General features: G+C 44.3%; 5 non-coding genes across 5 annotated transcripts; all 5 read left to right on the forward strand.

Annotated features, from left to right (window-relative positions):
• The first annotated feature begins 2,894 nt into the window (after window positions 1-2,894).
• trnar-ucg (transfer RNA arginine (anticodon UCG)) lies at window positions 2,895-2,983 on the forward strand. The gene is given in 2 exon segments: window positions 2,895-2,931; window positions 2,948-2,983. It is a non-coding gene; the product is annotated as a tRNA-Arg (tRNA).
• A 244-nt stretch (window positions 2,984-3,227) lies between these two features.
• On the forward strand, window positions 3,228-3,309 carry trnas-gcu (transfer RNA serine (anticodon GCU)). Its single transcript has one exon. It is a non-coding gene; the product is annotated as a tRNA-Ser (tRNA).
• A 5,978-nt stretch (window positions 3,310-9,287) lies between these two features.
• On the forward strand, window positions 9,288-9,369 carry trnas-gcu (transfer RNA serine (anticodon GCU)). The gene has a single exon. It is a non-coding gene; the product is annotated as a tRNA-Ser (tRNA).
• Window positions 9,370-11,637: 2,268 nt separating this feature from the next.
• trnas-gcu (transfer RNA serine (anticodon GCU)) lies at window positions 11,638-11,719 on the forward strand. Its single transcript has one exon. It is a non-coding gene; the product is annotated as a tRNA-Ser (tRNA).
• A 2,256-nt stretch (window positions 11,720-13,975) lies between these two features.
• Window positions 13,976-14,057, forward strand: trnas-gcu (transfer RNA serine (anticodon GCU)). The gene has a single exon. It is a non-coding gene; the product is annotated as a tRNA-Ser (tRNA).
• The last annotated feature ends 3,237 nt before the right edge of the window (window positions 14,058-17,294 follow it).

Below are 17,294 nucleotides of genomic sequence, written 5' to 3' on the forward strand. Positions count from 1 at the left end.
AATTTTAGTTTGTTTGTGTGTTTCAGACTGGGCTGGTGTTCCGTCCCTCACTCCTTCCTTCCTGCCTGTCTATCACCTGTGGCTTCAATAACAGTCTCTGCGCCGCGTGGTCCTGAGCCCCACTGCACAATTGTTTCAGGGATGATCGAAATCTCACTTTATTCTTTTAAAAGAGAACTGCTGTCAGTCAAGGGTCATTCTGCATCTGGGTAAAAGGGATGTCCTTGCAATACCGGATCATTCTGTGTCTGTTTAAATGGGCTGGTTGTCAGTTCCGGTTCATAATCTTTCCCTTTAAAACGGATTTTCTCATAAACCCGGGTCACCCTGTATTGTTTGAGAAGGAGTATGATTTCAGCTGCAATGACCGAATTGTTAAACTATAGTGTTCCCATTTACATTGGGGTTGCCTGCGCCGGTGCGCACCCAGATCGCAGTGCATCTGTTCATTCACTCGAAATATGCTCATCTTTTCCTAAATCCACTCCTTGATATTGCAGTTGCCCCGAATTTGCTCGCAATATACGCAACAAAACAATGAACGGTGCTGGCAGCGGCCGCGTGGCCTAATGGATAAGGCGTCTGACTTCGATTACAACCGCAAAGTTATCAGTAGATTGCAGGTTCGAGTCCTTCCGTGGTCAACTTAGCTCGCCACTGAAATTTTATATTCTTTGTTGTGATTCTGCTGAGAAACCAACCATCTCTTCCAGTCACTCACCTGAAGTGAAGGAAGGCTGTTTGCTGAAAGAATCTCATGGCAAGTTTTCATCATTGTCGATCTGCATGCATTGGCAGAGCAAGCTGTGAAGTGGACTTTCTTGCACATTATTTCTGTTTGGATACAAAAAGCAGGAGATTGAATGGCTGACGATGTCTTATAGCAGAGACGAGGTGGCCGAGAGGTTAAGGCGATGGACTGCTAATCCATTGATGTCTGCACACATTGGTTCGAATCCCATTCGCGTCGTCGTTGGCTTGCAGCTTAACCACTTTTTGACATTCACATTTCACCTCATCGCCAAATTCCCCTTTTACTTACAGGGATGCTGTACTTTCCTCATGTCATGTCTCAAATTAATAATATATTCGTCAAAAGGAGAACAGTTGCAGTACAATGGCGAGGGGCACTAATTAGATAGGTATCTGAGAGACAGCACATGCACGATGGGCCATAATATCATTTCTCACCACCGTCAGAATCTGAGAGCTGCGCTTTTCACTGTCGGCGGCTCGTTTTTCCACGGTTATTATTCTCCCTTCGGAATGATCCCATTTGAAATTCGAGAGGTCACGGGCCAAATCCCGGACGAGCCCCGCCATGTTTTACTCAAAATTCCGCTTCTAACAGCCGCTCGACATGTGAGAAAACAGACGTATTTCACGTTAAGACGTGTGATTTTACGCCGATGTTCCCTTAGCATCCAAATCCCAGAGCAAAGTGAAACCCGCCAAACTGAGTAAAGTTAAAATATCTCAGAGGTACTCGGCTCTGTGACTCGTTGGATAACCTAAAGCCTTGTTTGGTTCCGGCCGATACTTGATCAGTATATCTTCCTGTCTGTAGGCATAAGTTCACCTCAATTTGGATAAGCATACATTCAGCGTCAATGTCCACCTCTGCCCTGAATATGAGTGCGTCCTGTTTCTCTAGAGCTGAAAAGCTGAGAGAAGCTGCCTTTTGAATTCGTCCCTTGGCTGCCGAATTCAAAGCGGACAGGAAATTAATCCTGGCTGGCAAAGCTGCCTGGTCTGATTAAAAGGCGGTGATAGCCTATATTGTAGGCATGTTCTCGTCTTCTGGCCTCAACATTCGGTTCAACGTATCGGATGATAAGTACCTCTCCTATTGTCTGGTAATGGTTCTGCCATTCCCACTAACACCCCCTCTGGACCATCCTTTGTTACGTTATTGCCCGATTACCACACACTTTGCCTTTCTCCATTGTGCCATGTATTATTTAATCACTCCTGCGTTCCGCTGTATCACAGAAGTTCCCATTTGACCTTTCTCGCTGCGTACTTTTTCCAGGCGCTATTTTTGTTGAAAACATCTGTAATCTTTAACTTTTTCCAGAAATATCGGAATGATTATCCGACAGAACGTGAAACCGGATTCTTCCTCCACAAAATCTGCACGACCTGCCGAGTTTTACATATTTATCTGTTTTTATTCATTCTATTTCCGTGTCCCTTTTAAGGGGATTTGCGGTCTGTCCGAGATCATTCTCTGTCTCTTTAAAATGGTGTGCGATCAGACCCTCATCATTCTGTGTCTGTTTAAAAGGGATGTGCTGTCTGTCCCGGATTTCCAATTTCAAATTTCAAAACCTGCCTTTGGAGGTTAAGGAATTTTAGTTTGTATGTGTGTTTCAGACTGGGCTGGTTTTACGTCCCTCCCTCCTTGTCTCTCACCTGTGGCTTCAATAACAGTCTCTGCGCCGCGTGGTCCTGAGCCCCAATGCACAATTGTTTCAGGGATGATCGAAATCTCACTTTATTCTTTTAAAAGAGAACTGCTGTCAGTCAAGGGTCATTCTGCATCTGGGTAAAAGGGATGTCCTTGCAATACCGGATCATTCTGTGTCTGTTTCAATGGGCTGGTTGTCAGTTCCGGTTCATAATCTTTCCCTTTAAAACGGATTTTCTCATCAACCCGGGTCACCCTGTATTGTTTGAGATGGAGTATGATTTCAGCTGCAATGACCGAATTGTTAAACTATAGTGTTCCCATTTACATTGGGGTTGCCTGCGCCGGTGCGCACCCAGATCGCAGTGCATCTGTTCATTCACTCGAAATATGCTCATCTTTTCCTAAATCCACTCCTTGATATTGCAGTTGCCCCGAATCTGCTCGCAATATACGCAACAAAACAATGAACGGTGCTGGCAGCGGCCGCGTGGCCTAATGGATAAGGCGTCTGACTTCGATTACAACCGCAAAGTTATCAGAAGATTGCAGGTTCGAGTCCTTCCGTGGTCAACTTAGCTCGCCACTGAAATTTTATATTCTTTGTTGTGATTCTGCTGAGAAACCAACCATCTCTTCCAGTCACTCACCTGAAGTGAAGGAAGGCTGTTTGCTGAAAGAATCTCATGGCAAGTTTTCATCATTGTCGATCTGCATGCATGGGCAGAGCAAGCTGTGAAGTGGACTTTCTTGCACATTATTTCTGTTTGGATACAAAAAGCAGGAGATTGAATGGCTGACGATGTCTTATAGCAGAGACGAGGTGGCCGAGAGGTTAAGGCGATGGACTGCTAATCCATTGATCTCTGCACACATTGGTTCGAATCCCATTCTCGTCGTCGTTGGCTTGCAGCTTAACCACTTTTTTTACATTCACATTTCACCTCATCGCCAAATTCCCCTTTTACTTACAGGGATGCTGTACTTTCCTCATGTCATGTCTCAAATTAATAATATATTCGTCAAAAGGAGAACAGTTGCAGTACAATGGCGAGGTGCACTAATTAGATAGGTATCTGAGAGACAGCACATGCACGATGGGCCATAATATCATTTCTCACCACCGTCAGAATCTGAGAGCTGCGCTTTTCACTGTCGGCGGATCGTTTTTCCACGGTTATTATTCTCCCTTCGGAATGATCCCATTTGAAATTCGAGAGGTCACGGGCCAAATCCCGGACGAGCCCCGCCATGTTTTACTCAAAATTCCGCTTCTGACAGCCGCTCGACATGTGAGAAAACAGACGTATTTCACGTTAAGACGTGTGATTTTACGCCGATGTTCCCTTAGCATCCAAATCCCAGAGCAAAGTGAAACCCGCCAAACTGAGTAAAGTTAAAATATCTCAGAGGTACTCGGCTCTGTGACTCGTTGGATAACCTAAAGCCTTGTTTGGTTCCGGCCGATACTTGATCAGTATATCTTCCTGTCTGTAGGCATAAGTTCACCTCAATTTGGATAAGCATACATTCAGCGTCAATCTCCACCTCTGCCCTGAATATGAGTGCGTCCTGTTTCTCTAGAGCTGAAAAGCTGAGAGAAGCTGCCTTTTGAATTCGTCCCTTGGCTGCCGAATTCAAAGCGGACAGGAAATTAATCCTGGCTGGCAAAGCTGCCTGGTCTGATTAAAAGGCGGTGATAGCCTATATTGTAGGCATGTTCTCGTCTTCTGGCCTCAACATTCGGTTCAACGTATCGGATGATAAGTACCTCTCCTATTGTCTGGTAATGGTTCTGCCATTCCCACTAACACCCCCTCTGGACCATCCTTTGTTACGTTATTGCCCGATTACCACCCACTTTGCCTTTCTCAATTGTGCCATGTATTATTTAATCACTCCTGCGTTCCGCTGTATCACAGAAGTTCCCATTTGACCTTTCTCGCTGCGTACTTTTTCCAGGCGCTATTTCTGTTGAAAACATCTGTAATCTTTAACTTTTTCCAGAAATATCGGAATGATTATCCGAAGAACGTGAAACCGGATTCTTCCTCCACAAAATCTGCACGACCTGCCGAGTTTTACATATTTATCTGTTTTTATTCATTCTATTTCCGTGTCCCTTTTAAGGGGATTTGCGGTCTGTCCGAGATCATTCTCTGTCTCTTTAAAATGGTGTGCGATCAGACCCTCATCATTCTGTGTCTGTTTAAAAGGGATGTGCTGTCTGCCCCGGATTTCCAATTTCAAATTTCAAAACCTGCCTTTGGAGGTTAAGGAATTTTAGTTTGTATGTGTGTTTCAGACTGGGCTGGTTTTACGTCCCTCCCTCCTTGTCTCTCACCTGTGGCTTCAATAACAGTCTCTGCGCCGCGTGGTCCTGAGCCCCAATGCACAATTGTTTCAGGTAGATCGAAATCTCACTTTATTCTTTTAAAAGAGAACTGCTGTCAGTCAAGGGTCATTCTGCATCTGGGTAAAAGGGATGTCCTTGCAATACCGGATCATTCTGTGTCTGTTTAAATGGGCTGGTTGTCAGTTCCGGTTCATAATCTTTCCCTTTAAAACGGATTTTCTCATAAACCCGGGTCACCCTGTATTGTTTGAGAAGGAGTATGATTTCAGCTGCAATGACCGAATTGTTAAACTATAGTGTTCCCATTTACATTGGGGTTGCCTGCGCCGGTGCGCACCCAGATCGCAGTGCATCTGTTCATTCACTCGAAATATGCTCATCTTTTCCTAAATCCACTCCTTGATATTGCAGTTGCCCCGAATTTGCTCGCAATATACGCAACAAAACAATGAACGGTGCTGGCAGCGGCCGCGTGGCCTAATGGATAAGGCGTCTGACTTCGATTACAACCGCAAAGTTATCAGTAGATTGCAGGTTCGAGTCCTTCCGTGGTCAACTTAGCTCGCCACTGAAATTTTATATTCTTTGTTGTGATTCTGCTGAGAAACCAACCATCTCTTCCAGTCACTCACCTGAAGTGAAGGAAGGCTGTTTGCTGAAAGAATCTCATGGCAAGTTTTCATCATTGTCGATCTGCATGCATTGGCAGAGCAAGCTGTGAAGTGGACTTTCTTGCACATTATTTCTGTTTGGATACAAAAAGCAGGAGATTGAATGGCTGACGATGTCTTATAGCAGAGACGAGGTGGCCGAGAGGTTAAGGCGATGGACTGCTAATCCATTGATGTCTGCACACATTGGTTCGAATCCCATTCGCGTCGTCGTTGGCTTGCAGCTTAACCACTTTTTGACATTCACATTTCACCTCATCGCCAAATTCCCCTTTTACTTACAGGGATGCTGTACTTTCCTCATGTCATGTCTCAAATTAATAATATATTCGTCAAAAGGAGAACAGTTGCAGTACAATGGCGAGGGGCACTAATTAGATAGGTATCTGAGAGACAGCACATGCACGATGGGCCATAATATCATTTCTCACCACCGTCAGAATCTGAGAGCTGCGCTTTTCACTGTCGGCGGCTCGTTTTTCCACGGTTATTATTCTCCCTTCGGAATGATCCCATTTGAAATTCGAGAGGTCACGGGCCAAATCCCGGACGAGCCCCGCCATGTTTTACTCAAAATTCCGCTTCCAACAGCCGCTCGACATGTGAGAAAACAGACGTATTTCACGTTAAGACGTGTGATTTTACGCCGATGTTCCCTTAGCATCCAAATCCCAGAGCAAAGTGAAACCCGCCAAACTGAGTAAAGTTAAAATATCTCAGAGGTACTCGGCTCTGTGACTCGTTGGATAACCTAAAGCCTTGTTTGGTTCCGGCCGATACTTGATCAGTATATCTTCCTGTCTGTAGGCATAAGTTCACCTCAATTGGGATAAGCATACATTCAGCGTCAATCTCCACCTCTGCCCTGAAGCAATACAGTGGAGGAGGATTTCCTGTACTGCATAAGGGATGGTTTTTTAGACCAATATGTCGAGGAACCAACGAGGCGGGAGGCCATCTTAGACTGGTGTTGTGTAATGAGAGAAGATTAATTAGCAATCTCGTTGTGCGAGGCCCCTTGGGGAAGAGTGACCATAATATGGTGGAATTCTGCATTAGGATGGAGAATGAAACAGTTAATTCAGAGACCATGGTCCAGAAATTAAAGAAGGGTAACTTTGAAGGAATGAGGCGTGAATTGGCTAGGATAATTGGGAAATGATACTGAAGGGGTTGACTGTGGATGAGCAATGGCAGACATTTAGAGACCGCATGGATGAACTACAACAATTGTACATTCCTGTCTGGCGTAAAAATAAAAAATGGAAGGCGGCTCAGCCATGGCGATTAAGGGAAATCAGGGATAGTATTAAAGCCAAGGAAGTGGCATACAAATTGACCAGAAATAGCAGCGAACCCGGGGACTGGGAGAAATTTAGAACTTAGCAGAGGAGGACAAAGGGTTTGATTAGGGCAGGGAAAATGGAGTACGAGAAGAAGCTTGCAGGGAACATTAAGACCGATTGCAAAAGTTTCTATCGATATGTAAAGAGAAAAAGGTTAGTAAAGACAAACGTAGGTCCCCTGCAGTCAGAATCAGGGGAAGTCATAATGGGGAACAAAGAAATGGCAGACCAATTGAACATGTACTTTGGTTCGGTATTCACTGAGGAGGACGCAAACAACCTTCCGGATATAAAAGGTGTCGGAGGGTCTAGTAAGGAGGAGGAACTGAGGGAAATCCTTATTAGTCGGGAAATTGTGTTGTGGAAATTGATGGGATTGAAGTCCGATAAATCCCCAGGGCCTGATGGACTGCATCCCAGAGTACTTAAGGAGGTGGCCTTGGAAATAGTGGATGCATTGACAGTCATTTTCCAACATTCCATTGACTCTGGATCAGTTCCTATGGAGTGGAGGGTAGCTAATGTAACCCCACTTTTTAAAAAAGGAGGGAGAGAGAAAACAAGGAATTATAGACCGGTCAGCCTGACATCGGTAGTGGGTAAAATGATGGAATCAATTATTAAGGATGTCATAGCAGTGCATTTGGAAAGAGGTAATATGATAGGTCCAAGTCAGCATGGGTTTGTGAAAGGGAAATCATGCTTGACAAATCTTCTGGAATTTTTTGAGGATGTTTCCAGCAGAGTGGACAAGGGAGAACCAGTTGATGTGGTATATTTGGACTTTCAGAAGGCTTTCGACAAGGTCCCACACAAGAGATTAATGTGCAAAGTTAAAGCACATGGGATTGGGGGTAGAGTGCTGATATGGATTGAGAACTGGTTGTCAGACAGGAAGCAAAGAGTAGGAGTAAATGGGGACTTTTCAGAATGGCAGGCAGTGACTAGTGGGGTACCGCAAGGTTCTCTGCTGGGGCCCCAGCTGTTTACACTGTACATTAATGATTTAGACGAGGGGACTAAATGTAGTATCTCCAAAGTTGCGGATGACACTAAGTTGGGTGGCAGGGTGAGCTGCGAGGAGGATGCTATGAGGCTACAGAGTGCCTTGGATAGGTTAGGTGAGTGGGCAAATGCATGGCAGATGAAGCATAATGTGGATAAATCTGAGGTTATCCACTTTGGTGGTAAAAACAGAGAGACAGTCTATTATCCGAATGGTGACAGATTAGGAAAAGGGGAGGTGCAAAGAGACCTGGGTGTCATGGTACATCATTCATTGAAGGTTGGCATGCAGGTACAGCAGGCGGTTAAGAATGCAAATGGCATGTTGGCCTTCATAGCAAGGGGATTTGAGTACAGTGGCAGGGAGGTGTTGCTACAATTGTACAGGGCCTTGGTGAGGCCACATCTGGAGTATTGTGTACAGTTTTGGTCTCCTAACCTGAGGAAGGACATTCTTGCTATTGAGGGAGTGCAGCGAAGGTTCACCAGACTGATTCCCGGGATGGCGGGACTGACCTATCAAGAAAGATTGGATCAACTGGGCTTGTATTCACTGGAGTTCAAAAGAAGGAGAGGGGACCTCATAGAAATGTTTAAAATTTCTTAAAATGTTAAATATTTATATATTTCAGACTAGGCTGGTTTTACGTCCTCCCTCCCTCCTTCCTTCCTGCCTGTCTATCACCTGTGGCTTCAATAACAGTCTCTGCGCCGCGTGGTCCTGAGCCCCACTGCACAATTGCCTTCAGGGATGATCGAAATCTCACTTTATTCTTTTAAAAGAGAACTGCTGTCAGTCAAGGGTCATTCTGCATCTGGGTAAAAGGGATGTCCTTGTAATCCCGGATCATTCTGTGTCTGTTTAAATGGGCTGGTTGTTAGTACCGGTTCATAATCTTTCCATTTAAAACGGATTTTCTCATAAACCCGGGTCATCCTGTATTGTTTGAGAAGGAGTATGATTTCAGCTGCAATGACCGAATTGTTAAACTATAGTGTTCCAATTTACATTGGGGTTGCCTGCGCCGGTGCGCACCCAGATCGCAGTGCATCTGTTCATTCACTCGAAATATGCTCATCTTTTCCGAAATCCTATCCTTAATATTGCAGTTGCCCCGAATTTGCTCGCAATATACACAACAACACAATGAATGGTGTTGGCAGCGGCCGCGTGGCATAATGGATAAGGCGTCTGAATTCGATTACAACTGCAAAGTTATTTGAAGTTTGCAGATTCGAGTCCTGCCGCGGTCAACTTATCTCGCTAAGTGAAATTTTATATTCTTTGTTGTGATTCTGCCGAGAAACCAACCATCTCTTCCAGTCACTCACCTGAAGTGAAGGAAGGCTGTTTGCTGAAAGAATCTCATGGCAAGTTTTCATCATTGTCGATCTGCATGCACGGGCAGAGCAAGCTGTGAAGTGGACTTTCTTGCGCATTATTTCTGTTTGGATACAAAAAGCAGGAGATTGAACGGCTGACGATGTCTTATAGCAGAGACGAGGTGGCCGAGAGGTTAAGGCGATGGACTGCTAATCCATTGTGCTCTGCACGCATGGGTTCGAATCGCATTCTCGTCGTCGTTGGCTTGCAGCTTTATCACTTTTTGACATTCACATTTTACCTCATCGCCAAATTCCCCTTTTACTTGCAGGCATGCTGTACTTTCCTCATGTCATGTCTCAAATTAATAATATATTCGTCAAAAGGAGAACAGTTGCAGTACAATGGCGAGGGGCACTAATTAGATAGGTATCTCAGGACAGCACATGCACGATGGGCCATAATATCATTTCTCACCACCGTCAGAATCTGAGAGTTGCGCTTTTCACTGTCGGCGGCTCGTTGGTCCACGGTTATGATTCTCCCTTCGGAATGATCACATTTGAAATGCGAAAGATCACGGGCCAAATCCCGGACGAGTTTCGCCATATTTTACTCAAAGTCTCGCTTCTAACAGCCGCTCGACATGTGAGAAATCAGACGTATTTCACGTTAAATCGTGTGATTTTACGCCGATGTTCCCTTAGCATACAAATCCCAGAGCAAATTGAAACCCGCCAAACGGAGTAAAGTTAAAATATCTCAGAGGTACTCGGCTCTGTGACTCGTTGGATAACCTAAAGCCTTGTTTGGTTCCGGCCGATACTTGATCAGTATATCTTCCTGTCTGTACGCATAAGTTCACCTCAATTGGGATAAGCATACATTCAGCGTCAATCTCCACCTCTGCCCTGAATATGTGTGCGTCCTGTTTCTCTAGAGCTGAAAAGATGAGAGAAGCTGCCTTTTGAATTCGTCCCTTGGCTGCCGAATTCAAACCGGACAGGAAATCAATCCGGGCTGGCAAAGCTGCCTGGTCTGATTAAAAAGCGGTGATAACCTATATTGGAGGCATGTTCTTGTCTTCTGGCCTCAACATTAGGTTCAACGTAACGGATGAGAAGCACCGCTCCCATTGTCTGGTAATGGTTCTGCTATTCCCACTAACACCTCCTCTGGACCATCCTTTGTTACGTTATTGCCCGATTACCACCCTCTTTGCCTTTCTCCATTGTGCCATGTATTGTTTAATCACTCCTGCGTTCCGCTGTATCACAGACGTTCCCATTTGACCTTTCTCGCTGCGTAGTTTTTCCAGGCGCTATTTTTGTTGAAAACATCCGTAATCTTTAACTTTTTCCAGAAATATCGGAATGATTATCCGACAGAACGTGAAACCGGATTCTTCCTCCACAAAATCTGCACGACCTGCCGAGTTTTACATATTTATCTGTTTTTATTCATTCCATTTCCGTGTACCTTTTAAGGGGATTTGCTGTCTGTCCGAAATCATTCTCTGTCTCTTTAAAATGGTGTGCTATCAGACCCTCATCATTCTGTGTCTGTTTAAAAGGGATGTGTTGTCTGTCCCGGATTTCAAATTTCAAATTTCAAAACCTGCCTTTGGAGGTTAAGGAATTTTAGTTTGTTTGTGTGTTTCAGACTGGACTGGTGTTACATCCCTCCCTCTTTCCTTGCTGCCTGTCTTTCACCTGTGGCTTCAATAACAGTCTCTGCGCCGCGTGGTCCTGAGCCCCACTGCACAATTGCCTTCAGGGATGATCGAAATCTCACTTTATTCTTTGAAAAGGGAACTGCTGTCAGTCAAGGGTCATTCTGCATCTGGGTAAAAGGGATGTCCTTGCAATCCCGGATCATTCTGTGTCTGTTTAAATTGGCTGGTTGTCAGTTCCGGTTCATAATCTTTCCCTTAAAAACGGATTTTCTCATAAACCCGGGTCATCCTGTATTGTTTGAGAAGGAGTATGATTTCAGCTGCAATGACCGAATTGTTAAACTATTGTGTTCCCATTTACATTGGGGTTGCCTGCGCCGGTGCGCACCCAGATCGCAGTGCATCTGTTCATTCACTCGAAATATGCTCATCTTTTCCTAAATCCACTCCTTGATATTGCAGTTGCCCCGAATTTGCTCGCAATATACACAACAACACAATGAATGAGGCTGGCAGCGGCCTCGTGGCCTAATGGATAAGGCGTATCACTTCGATCACAACCGCAAAGTTATCAGAAGATTGCAGGTTCGGGTCCTGCCGCGGTCAACTTAGCTCGCTACGTGAAATTTTATATTCTTTGTTGTGATTCTGCCGAGAAACCAACCATCTCTTCCAGTCACTCACCTGAAGTGAAGGAAGGCTGTTTGCTGAAAGAATCTCATGGCAAGTTTTCATCATTGTCGATCTGCATGCACGGGCAGAGCAAGCTGTGAAGTGGACTTTCTTGCACATTATTTCTGTTTGGATACACAAAGTTGAGATTGAATGGCTGACGACGTCTTATCGCAGCGACGAGGTGGCCGAGAGGTTAAGGCGATGGACTGCTAATCCATTGTGCTCTGCACGCATGGGTTCGAATCCCATTCTTGTCGTCGTTGGCTTGCAGCTTGACCACTTTTTGACTTTCACATTTAACCTAATCGCCAAATTCACCTTTTACTTGCAGGGATGCTGTACTTTCCTCATGTCATGTCTCAAATTAATAATATATTCGTCAAAAGGACAACAGTTGCAGTACAATGGCGAGGGGCACTAATTAGATAGGTATCTGAGAGACAGCACATGCACGATGGGCCATAATATCATTTCTCACCACCGTCAGAATCTGAGAGCTGCGCTTTTCACTGTCGGCGGCTCGTTGGTCCACGGTTATGATTCTCCCTTCGGAATGATCACATTTGAAATGCAAGAGGTCACGGGCCAAATCCCGGACGAGCCCCGCCATGTTTTACTCAAAGTTCCGCTTCTAACAGCCGCTCGACATGTGAGAAAACAGACGTATTTCACGTTAAAACGTGTTATATTTCGCCGATGTTCCCTTAGCATCCAAATCCCAGAGCAAAGTGAAACCCGCCAAACTGAGTAAAGTTAAAATATCTCAGAGGTACTCGGCTCTGTGACTCGTTGGATAACCTAAAGCCTTGTTTCGTTCCGGCCGATACTTGATCAGTATATCTTCCGGTCTGTACGCATAAGTTCACCTCAATTGGGATAAGCATACATTCAGCGTCAATCTCCACCTCTGCCCTGAATATGAGTGCGTCCTGTTTCTCTAGAACTGAAAAGATGAGAGAAGCTGCCTTTTGAATTCGTCCTATGGTTGCCGAATTCAAAGCGGACAGGAAATCAATCCGGGCTGGCAAAGCTGCCTGGTCTGATTAAAAGGCGGTGATACCCTATATTGTAAGCATGTTCTCGTCTTCTGGCCTCAACATTAGGTTCAACGAATCAGATGATAAGCACCGCTCCCATTGTCTGGTAATGGTTCTGCTATTCCCACTAACACCTCCTCTGGACCATCCTTTGTTACGTTATTGCCCGATTACCACCCACTTTTCCTTTCTACATTGTGCCATGTATTATCTAATCAATCCTGCGTTCCGCTGTATCACAGACGTTCCCATTTGACATTTCTCGCTGCGTACTTTTTCCAGGCGCTATTTTTGTTGAAAACATCTGTAATCTTTAATTTTTTCCTGAAATATCGGAATGAGTATCCGACAGAACGTGAAACCGGATACTTCCTCCACAAAATCTGCACGACCTGCCGAGTTTTGCATATTTATCTGTTTTTATTCATTCTATTTCCGTCTCCGTTTTAAGGGGATTTGCTGTCTGTCCGAGATCATTCTCTGTCTCTCTAAAATGGTGTGCTATCAGACCCTCATCATTCTGTGCCTGTTTAAAAGGGATGTGCTGTCTGTCCCGGTTTTCCAATTTCATATTTCAAAACCTGCCTTTGGAGGTTAAGGAATTTTAGTTTGTTTGTGTGTTTCAGACTGGGCTGGTTTTACGTCCCTCCCTCCTTGTCTATCACCTGTGGCTTCAATCACAGTCTCTGCGCCGCGTGGTCCTGAGCCCCACTGCACAATTGCCTTCAGGGATGATCGAAATCTCACTTTATTCTTTTAAAAGGGAACTGCTGTCAGTCGAGGGTCATTCTGCATCTGGGTAAAAGGGATGTCCTTGCAATCCCGGATCATTCTGTGTCTGTTTAAATGGGCTGGTTGTCAGTTCCGGTTCATAATCTTTCCCTTAAAAACGGAATTTCTCATAAACCCGGGTCATCCTGTATTGTTTCAGAAGGAGTATGATTTCAGCTGCAATGACCGAATTGTTAAACTATAGCGTTCCAATTTACATTGGGGTTGCCTGCGCCGGCGCGCACCCAGATCGCAGTGCATCTGTTCATTCACTCGAAATATGCTCATCTTTTCCGAAATCCACTCCTTGATATTGCAGTTGCCCCGAATTTGCTCGCAATATACCCAACAACACAATGATTGGTGCTGGCAGCGGCCGCGTGGCCTAATGGATAAGGCGTCTGACTTCGTTAACACCCGCAAAGTTATCAGAAGATTGCAGTTTCGAGTCCTGCCGCGGTCAACTTTGCTCGCTACGTGAAATTTTATATTCTTTGTTGTGATTCTGCCGAGAATCCAACCATCTCTCCCAGTCACTCACCAGTGAAGGAAGGCTGTTTGCTTAAAGAATCTCATGGCAAGTTTTCATCATTGTCGATCTGCATGCACGGGCAGAGCAAGCTGTGAATTGGACTTTCATGCACATTATTTCTGTTTGGATACAAAAAGCAGGAGATTGAATGGCTGACGATGTCTTATAGCAGAGACGAGGTGGCCGAGAGGTTAAGGCGATGGACTGCTAATCCCTTGTGCTCTGCACGCATGGCTTCGCATCCCATTCTCGTCGTTGTTGGATTGCACCTTGACCAAGTTTTGACATTCACATTTGATCTCATCGCCAAATTCCCCTTTGAATGACAGGGATGCTACACTTTCCTCATGTCATATCTCAAATTAATATTATATTCGTTAAAAGGAGAACAGTTGCAGGACAATGGCGAGGGGCACTAATTAGATACGTCACTGAGGGACAGCACAAGCACGATCGGCCGAATATCGTTTCTCACCAACGTCAGAATCTGAGAGCTGCGCTTTTCACTGTCGGCGGCTCGTTGGTCCACGGTTATGATTCTCGCTTCGGAATAATCACATTGTAAATGCGAGATGTCACGGGCCAAATCCCGGACGATCCCCGCCATGTTTTACTCAAATTTCCGCTTCTAACAGCCGCTCGACATGTGAGAAAACAGACGTATTTCACGTTAAAACGTATGATTTTACGACGATGTTCCTTCAGCATCCAAATCTCAGAGCAAAGTGAAACCCGCCAAAGTGAGTAGAGTTAAAATATCTCAGAGGTACTCGGCTCTGTGCCTCGTTGCATCACCTAAACCCTTGTTTGGTTCCGGCCAATACTTGATCAGTATATCTTCCTGTCTGTACGAATAAATTCACCTCAATTGGGATAAGCATACATTCAGCGTCAATCTGCACCTCTGCCCTGAATATGAGTGCGTCCTGTTTCTCTCGAGCTGAAAAGATGAGAGAAGCTGCCTTATGAATTCGTCCCTTGGCTGCCGAATTCAAAGCGGACAGGAAATAAATCCGGGCTGGCAAAGCTGTCTGGTCTGATTAAAAGGCGGTGACACACTTTCTTGTAGGCATGTTCTCGTCTTCTGGCCTCAACATTAGGTTCAACGTATCGGATGATAAGCACCGCTCCCATTGTCTGGTAATGGTTCTGCTGTTCCCACTAACACCTCCTCTGGACCATCCTTTGTTACGTTATTGCCCGATTACCACCCACTTTGCCTTTCTCCATTGTGCCATGTATTGTTTAATCACTCCTGCGTTCCACTGTATCACAGACGTTCTCATTTGACCTTTCTCGCTGCGTATTTTTTCCAGGCGCTATTTTTGTTGAAACATCTGTAATCTTTAACTTTTTTTGAAATATCGGAATGATTATCCGACAGATCGTGAAAACGGATTCTTCCTCCACGAAATCTGCACGACCTGTCGAGTTTTACATATTTATCTGTTTTTATTCATTCTATTTCCGTGTCCCTTTTAAGGGGATGTGCTCTCTGTCCGAGACCATTCTCTGTCTCTTTAAAATGGTGTGCTATCAGACCCTCATCATTCTGTGTCTGTTTAAAAGGGATGTGCTGTCTGTCCCGAATTTCCAATTTCAAATTTCAAAACCTGCCTTTGGAGATTAAGGTATTTTATTTTGTTTGTTTGTTTGTGTAAGCTAGAGAGTGTGCAAACGTGCTGTGCGATCTTACAGTCATGTGAAAAAAAAGCATTACATGCAACTTGAAACCATACTGATTTGATTGGCCACTCCTTCGCGGACTCTCTGACGGTCGATGAAACTGCTGTGGGATTTTGCTATTCCACATCTGAAAGAATGGAAAATACACAAGTTAGAAATATAGCGATTTTAGGCAGGGCTTGCGTGTGGGCTGTGTGACATGATGACATCGTCCATCCTTATTTTCAAATTCAAATTAAATCAATCCAAGACAAGACATGACTGACTGACTGACTTTGTTTATACATGTATATATATATGTGCATATTTATATGTAATCCCAAATTTTTAACTTATAAAATAAATATGCTTTTTCTGTTCTGCCTCCGCTGGGCTCTATTATATTTGACCTCGTTCACAGCACAAGCAGCTGCTGTCAGATCCAGCAGAAAGACACACGCGACTTTAAAACATCGCCCTTGTAGCCCACATCTTCCATCATGGCTTGTCTTCCACCATGGGCTTACTGTGTTTGGGTATTTATTGACAGCACCCCTCATTTCCAATGGAATTCTTCTAGTCACACAGCCTTCGTTCAATCAAAAAATACATAGATTATGAATCAATTATTTATTTATTTAAAACAACTCAAATTAATTATTTTTTAAATGCAATTTAAATGCATTTATTTTCTTAAAATGTTAAATAATTATATATTTCAGACTGGGCTGGTTTTACGTCCCTACCTCCTTCCTGCCTGTCTATCACCTGTGGCTTCAATAACAGTCTCTGCCCCGCGTGGTCCTGAGCCCCTATGCACAAATGCCTTCAGGGATGATCGAAATCTGACTTTATTATTGAAAAAAAGGGAACTGCTGTCAGTCAAGGGTTATTCTGCATCTGGGTCAAAGGGATGTCCTTGCAGTCCCGGATCATTCTGTGTCTGTTTAAATGGGCTTGTTGTCAGTTCCAGTTCATAATCTTTCCCGTTATAACGGATTTTCTCAAAAACCCGGGTCATCCTGCATAGTTTGAGAAGGAGTATGATTTCAGCTGCAATAACCGAATTGTTAAACTGTTGTGTTCCAATTTATATTGGGCTTGCCTGCGCCGGTGCGCACCCAGATCGCAGCGCATCTGTTCATTGACTCGAAATATGCTCATCTTTTCCAAAATCCACTCCTTGATATTGCAGTTGTCCCGAATTTGCTCGCAATATACACAACAACACAATGGATGGTGCTGGCAACGGCCGCGTGACCTACTGGCCCCTTGACTATCCATTGTTGGAATATTATTCGTGTCCTCTCACGTAAAGATTAATAGAAAATATTTTTTCAGAGTTTCTGCCATCTCCATGTTTCCCATTATTAACTCCCCGGTCTCGTCCTATTAGGGACCAAGATTTAAACTAGCCACGATTTTAATGTTTATATAGCGACAGAAACTCTTGCTATCTGTTTTTATCTTTCTTGCATCTAGTCTATGTTCCCATTCTTAATCATTTTTTGTCAACAATTGTTGGCTTTTAAACGCTTCCCAATATTCAGCCTCCCACCAGTTTTGGCCACATTGTCTGTCCTTGTTTTTAATTGGATTCCGTCCTTTATTTCTTTTGTTATCCACGGAAGGCCATCTTTTCTCTTTCGCCGTTTCTTCCTCAGTGGAATATATTTTTCTGGAGATTCGTGAAATATTACCTTTTATGTACACCGCTGTTCGCCAACTGTTCATCAAGCTAATGATTTGACATGAGGTTTGGTTTTATAAAGTTAAAATAGAATTAACAAGTGTATAATGCATCCAGGGCAAGACGCGAACCTGCAA

This window comes from Pristiophorus japonicus, unplaced genomic scaffold (assembly GCF_044704955.1).
Source record: "Pristiophorus japonicus isolate sPriJap1 unplaced genomic scaffold, sPriJap1.hap1 HAP1_SCAFFOLD_404, whole genome shotgun sequence".
Lineage (NCBI taxonomy): Eukaryota > Metazoa > Chordata > Chondrichthyes > Pristiophoridae > Pristiophorus > Pristiophorus japonicus.